The following is a 6,908-nucleotide window of genomic DNA, read 5'->3' as shown; positions in this document are numbered from 1 at the left end:
GTGTATTGACTAAACACAGCTTATGGTCATGACAGGGAAGAATAGTTAATACAATAATGAATTGCATTTAAAAATATGTATTCATTTATTTTAAAAAAATCAAAGATATTTATGTACTTTTTTCATTTTTTTACTGTGGTAAAATATATATATAACACAATATACAATCTAACTCTTTTTAAGTGTATAGTTCAGTAGTATTAAGTACATTCATGTTGTTGTACAACCTCACCACCCCTGATCTCCAGAACTCTTCATTTTTCACCACTGAAAGTCGATACCCATTAAAAATTAACTCCCCATTCCCCTCTCCCCCCAGCCCCTGGCAACCACCATTCTACTCTCTGTCTCTATGATTTTGACTATTCTAGCTACTTCACATAAGTGGAATCATACAGTATTTGTCTTTTTAGGGCTGGCTTATTTCACTTAGCATAATGTTCCTCAAGATTCATTCATGTTGTAGCATATGTTAGAATTTCCTTCACTTTTTTAAAAGTCTGCATAATATTCCTTTGCTTGTATATACCACATTTTACTTACCCATTCTTATGTGGATGGACACTTGTGTTGCTTTCACATTTTATCTATTGTGAAAGATGCTGCTATGAACTTGGGTATATAAATATGTCTTCAAGCTTCTGCTTTGAATCTTTTGGATATGTACCCAGAAATGTAATTGCTGGGACATATGGTAATCCTTTTTTTAATTTTTTGAGGATCACCATACTGTTTTGCACAGTGGCTGTGCCATTTTACATTCCTGCCAGCAGTGCACAAGGGTTCTAATATCTCCATATCCTCACCAAAACTTGTTATTTTCACTTTTTGTTAGTAGTCATCCTAACAAGTGTGATGCAGTTCATGTAGGCAGTTCAAAAAAATTATTTTTGCGTATGATGAAAAAACAACTCTTTCCTTACTCAACTTCCCCAAATTTCACTTCCTAGAAGAAATTTCTGTCAATATTTATCAAAAATTTTTTTTGAATTTTCAGTTAGATATCTTTGCTTCCTACAATGAAATAGGAGGATTTGGTTTTTTCCTTTATTACAGACACACACACACTCATACTATCCCTTTACCCTTTTTCCAATTAAGTTTATATCCTCAATTTTGTTTACAGCAATAGGCAAAGTTTACATTATTAACACTATGTAAATATTTTCACAGCTGAGTCAGGTAACAGACTAGGATTTTATGTGGCCCTCCCTATCCTCAGGTTCTGCACCTGCGGATATAAGGGACTTGAGCATCCATGGATTTTAGTTTGTGCTAAACTAAACCAGTCCCCTGTGGACTTGGAGGGACCACTGTATTTTATTTCTCATGCAAACTTTTGATTACCTTGGAATTAATAACTGGGCCATTTTTGTTTTTTAAATTTCATAAGAATTTGTTCTAATTCATTCTCAAACTCTCACAGAAACATAAATCTCTAAGAAAAATTTGCTGAGTGCCTGCTAGATTGCTAGGGACTTCTCTGAGAATCTGCAATATAACAGATATAACAGTATCCCATAAAAAGTTCCCTGACCATTTGGAGCTTATTTTCTGGCTGGTGAGACAGATAATAAACAATATTATAATAAATAAATGTACTACCAATAATGTTAGAAGGGCTGGAAGCTATGGGGAAAAAAAAGTAAGTATAGTGGGTAGAATGCAGTTTTCATTATTAACAGGGAGTTGGGACAGACTTCCTTGGAAAGGCAACATTTGAGAAGACATTAAAGGAGTACGGGCTTGGAAGTAGTGCAGTAAGGAAGCATGCCTGGTATGTTGGAGAGACGTGTGTAGCAAGAACTGAGGGAGTGAGGAGGTGAGGGGTAGGAGATGAAGTTAGGAAATGGGGCCCACTTAAGACTTTGTGTTTTATTCCGAGGGAAAGAAGTTTTTAGGGCTTGAGCAGAGAAGTGATAATCTGACCTTTGTTTTAAAAGGATCTTCTTGGCTGCTGTGTTGAGAATAATGGGTACTATTTGGAGGGGAGGGCAGAGGAGGAAAGGGTAGAACAGGAAGAAAAGTTAAGAGGCAGTTACAAGGAGTCAGGTGAGATTCTTGGTGGTTCTGTGGTTCACACACATCAGGAACTCTAGGGGTTTTGTGTTTTTCTTTAATCATTATTGCCAGCATTCCTGGCCTTCATTCAGCAGTCTGAATGGATTGCTTAATATATGCGTTCTTACTGGAATCTCTGTTCACCATCATCAGCAGGATGCCCTTTGCCTGCAATGGACATCCTGTTTATTATCCAAAGTCTTCCTCTTCCTTGATGACTGCTTCATTTCAGTGAAGCAAATATTTTAGTAGGCTTTTGAGAAAGGGGGCAAGGAAAGTCATTTTTTTAAGTCCTTGAAAGTCTGAAAATGTTTTTATTGCAGTCTCACATTCGATAGCTACCTTGACTGAGTAAATAATTCTAAGTTGAAAATTAACTCCCTTTAGAATTTTGAAGAAATTGTTCCTTTGCCTTCTGACTTCCAATGTTGAATTTTTATATCATAGCAATGGGACCTTGGTTTGACTCTTTTTTCCCCCCTCTTCTTTTGTACAGTACTTTTCAAGACTGGAAACAAATGTTTAATCTCTGGGACATCTTCTAGTATTATTTATTATTTAATAATTCCTGTCTCTATGTTTTCCCATTTCTTTCTGTTTGGAACTTCTATTATTTAGATATTAGACCTCCTCTACCTTTGTAATGTTTTTCTTCCTATTTCATAACTATTTATTTGTTTCATATTTTGAGAAATCTCCTCAACTTTCTTTCTAGTCCTTCAATTGAATTTTTCCTTTTTGCTATTATATCATGTTAATTTCTAAAAAAATTTCCTTTCTCTGAATATTCCTCTTCCATTATATCCTATTTATTACCAGGTCCTTAACGCTGCCCTGAAATCACACTAGATACATCCTAATCCATTCACTTTTTCTCATAGGTGATGAGTGAATTCTTCAATCCCTTACACATATTTCCAAGATGCTCTCATGCTCATGCTCAACTGAAGACTTTGTTTCCTTTTTCACTGAGGATAATTTTTTTTTTTTTAGTTTAAAGATTTTTACAAACTCATACTTAGCACCACATTTACTCAGATACTACAATCTGGTCCCATCTGTTTTGCCTCTCATCTGTGCTATGGATGAATTACCCATGCTTCTATCAAAGACTCCAGTATCCTCTCACATACTCAAAGACACCATTCTGGCAATTCTCCAGTCTTTTGTCTATATCAATTTTTCATTCTCTACAGGATTATTATTATCAATGTATTACCACACTATAATTTATCCCATCTTAAAAACTCTGGCTTGACCCTACTTTCTCCTCCACCTGACTGCTCATTTTCTCTGCCTTTACAGAAAAACAATTTGGAAAAATTGTCTACACTCATTGCTCCATTTTCCCTTATCTCATTCTCCCTTAAACCCATGCAAATTCGGTCTTTATTGCTAATAGGTCACTTTGTGCACTTGTTACCACTGCTCTTGTCAAGTTGTCAATGGTCTATTTTTTGATAATCTCAATGGTCAGTAATTAGTATCTTTTAATGTGCAATATTAATTATCTTATTTATGGTCTGCCTTGCCCACCAAAATGTAAATTCCATGAGGGAAGAATACTGGTCTGTTACGTTCACTGACTTAGAAGAATACTTGTCATCATCTTTCAGTTAATATTTGTTAAAATGATTGGATACACTACCTTCTCTTATATCTCTGTGGATATTAATTATAAATTTTGGAAATTTTATTCTTATCCCTGGCTTGTTTCATTTTTTCCTAAGCTGTTCACATTTTTTAAAATTAATTAATTAATTAATTAATTAATTAATTAATTAATTAATTAATTAATTAATTAATTTTTGGCTGCATTGGGTCCTCGTTGCTGCACATGGGCTTTCTCTAGTTGTGGAGAACAGGGGCTTCTCTTGTTGTGGAGCAAGGGCTCTAGGTGTGTGGGCCTCAGTAGATGTGGTACATGGGCTCAGTAGTTGTGGCTCGTGGGCTCTAGAGCGCAGGCTCAGTAGTTTTGGTGCATGGGTTTAGTTGCTCCACAGCATGTGGGATCTTCCCAGACTAGGGTTCAAACCTGTGTCCCCTGCATTGGCAGATGGATTCTTAACCACTGCTCCACCAGGGAAGCCCAAAGCTGTTTACCTATTATTTTACTAATTGTTAATTAATTAATTAATTAATTTATCCATTTGTTTCATGCCTTTCGTGTGGAATGTTTTTTTTCAAAAGTTTCATGATCCTCGATTCTCAATTGGATACTATTAAGAGGCAAATTACTAAAAATCTTACTGGCTTGGAAATGTCCAAATGTTACCAAGTAGCTCTATTTAGACCATTCCTCCCACAGCAAAATCATAGAGAACCTGGAGGGACGTTTACATTTGACAGAAAAGAAAGGCTTTGAGTGAAGAAGTTCTCACATTCTTACAGTTTTTTTTTTCTTTTTTTTTTTTCTGGTTGAGCTCTGATCTGTGCATGCATAAAAAAGACTCCAAGCAGCCCAGAAAATGTTAAAATAGGTAAATAGAGACCAAGTTTGTAATATGAGTCCATCTAAGTTAATTGCATTCTAAAAGAAAACAAAACAAAAATCAACATTACTCAGAGGAATAGAAAAGAATCCAGAGCTTCTTCAACACAACACTCACCATGTCCAGGACATAATCACAAATTACTGGATTTATTAAGAGATAATAAATACAACTAATCTTCCAAACAAAAGGTAATCAATAAAGACCAACCACTAGATGGCAAATCTAAGAGAAAAGCACTTTAAAGAAGCTATTATTACTGTATTCAGTGTTATAAAGCAAAGCATACTTAAAATCAAGGAACAAATATGAAAGCTCTATAGAAACTATAAAGAAACTATAAAGAAGATTCAATTTCAAGTTCAACAATTGAAAAGTAAATGAAATAAAAAAAATACCTGGATAGGCTTAACAGAAGAAATACAAATTAAATTATCTAATTTGCAGAACACAGAAAAAAAGTATTGACCCCATAAATGAATGGAGCATAAAGTATCCGGTAATATCAAAATTTCGAATACATAAGCATCTGAAGCCCCAGAATCAGAGGAAGGAAAAAAGGAACAGAAAAAGTATTTGAAAAAACAATTGCCAAAAATTTCCCAAATTTAGTAAAGGTCATAGATTTACAGATTCAAAAGGTCACTGGCTCTAAAGCATAATAAATACAAAGTAAATTACATGTTAGTCAAAGAAAGACAATCAAAGAAAAAGACAGAGGAAAAGCATACATTAGAACAGGGGACAACAATTTCAAAGCCATGTATTTCTTGTCAGAATCAATGGAGGTCAAGGTAGTGGAACTGATCTTGACAGTGGAACATCTTGAGGGCTAAAAGAAAAAAAAATCTATATTTGAAGATAATATCCTTTAACTGTAAAAGCATAATAAGGCATATTTAAATAAACAAACCTAAGGAAATGGATTGCCAGCAGACTTGCATTAAAAGAGAATTCTTTTATCTAAAGCAATATGATTCCAGATGGAAGTACGTACCTTCAGAAAGGAATGAAGTGCTCCAGAAATTATAATTATGGATATAAAATTATATTTATGAATTTAAAATTATATTTATACTTATAAATATAAAATATTTTTCTTAATTTAAAATACATATGACTGTTTAAATAAAGCATATAACTTATATTAAGCAGTTTAAAACATATGTAGACATAAATGAAAACTATAGCATAAATGATGTGGGGAGTGGTAAATGGAACTGCTTGTGAAATTCTTGCAATTTGCGTTAAGCAGTGCAATATCAACTCTTAAGTAGACTGTAGACTCTTAAGCAGTGCAATATCAACTCTTAAGTAGTTGTATGTTGTAACCCTAGAGCGAACACTAAAGAAAAAATAATGCAAAATGTTTTAACAAAAAAGCCAATAGATAAATTATAATGAAATTCTTTGTTTGTTTTTTTTTTTTAGGAATTTTTCTGGTGGGAACCAGAATACCTGCTAGACAAATTCTACAAGAGCTGTAACACTTATAATGAAATTCTTAAAAAAAAATAGTCATTTACCTTAAAAGAAGACAGGAAAAGAGGAAAAAGTACAGAAGGGAAAAACAGGAAACAAATGATAAACATAAATCCAGTCATATCACCAATTCCATTAAATGTAAATAGAATAAAAGACAGATATTGACAGAATAAATAAAAATCTAATGGAAAGCTCAGTTTATATGGGCTGGACTCCTTGATTTGTGGGATTCATTACAAAGTGAAATAGCTGTAGGTCTTTACTTTTTTCTTAGGTCCTTATTTTCCTAGGTAAGAACCATCTTTCTCCTTTATTAGAGGTAGAATGCTAACTTACTGTTTGTTGAATGAGGTCTAACAGTCTCATTATTCAGTAGGTATTCTTTTACTTAATTCTGCTGTTTTCAATATTGCATCTCTCCATCACCTGAGTCTGTTGTTGCCCTTGGTTCCGCATTGTCTCTGAAAGAATCTCTTCAAATAGTAAACCTCTGATCTTCTGGAAGAATAGGTGTGGGTATAATGTTCAGCCGGACAATTTGAAAAATGACTATCTTGAATAGGCTTATCTTTTTTAGAGGTAAAGGACATAAAGACATATTTGAGTAATACAAATAGTAGTCTTAATAATCATGCTATGAAATGAGAAGCAGCCCTTTTAGGAAAGGGCCAGTGGAAGAAATTTCTGACTTCGTATTGCCATGTGGTGAGAATTATGTATGCTAAACCTCCTAGAACTCCTCAACACTCTCAGCTCATTCCTCTCCCCACTTCTCCGAGGTGGTCTAATTGTTAAACTTGAAGAAAAAGAGATGTTCACTTCATTCCTTCCACTTTTTTCTCTTTCAGGACCTCTGAATCTGCAATGTGG

The 6,908-nt window shown here is 34.1% G+C and overlaps 1 non-coding gene across 1 annotated transcript; it reads right to left on the bottom strand.

The window, feature by feature from the left end:
- Window positions 1-5,980: 5,980 nt before the first annotated feature.
- Window positions 5,981-6,045, bottom strand: LOC137763161 (U7 small nuclear RNA). The gene has a single exon (XR_011073724.1). It is a non-coding gene; the product is annotated as a U7 small nuclear RNA (small nuclear RNA).
- Window positions 6,046-6,908: the final 863 nt, after the last annotated feature.

Source organism: Eschrichtius robustus, chromosome 3, assembly GCF_028021215.1.
Source record: "Eschrichtius robustus isolate mEscRob2 chromosome 3, mEscRob2.pri, whole genome shotgun sequence".
In the NCBI taxonomy this organism is placed as follows: domain Eukaryota; kingdom Metazoa; phylum Chordata; class Mammalia; order Artiodactyla; family Eschrichtiidae; genus Eschrichtius; species Eschrichtius robustus.
This window is presented reverse-complemented; position numbering and strand designations above follow the sequence as displayed.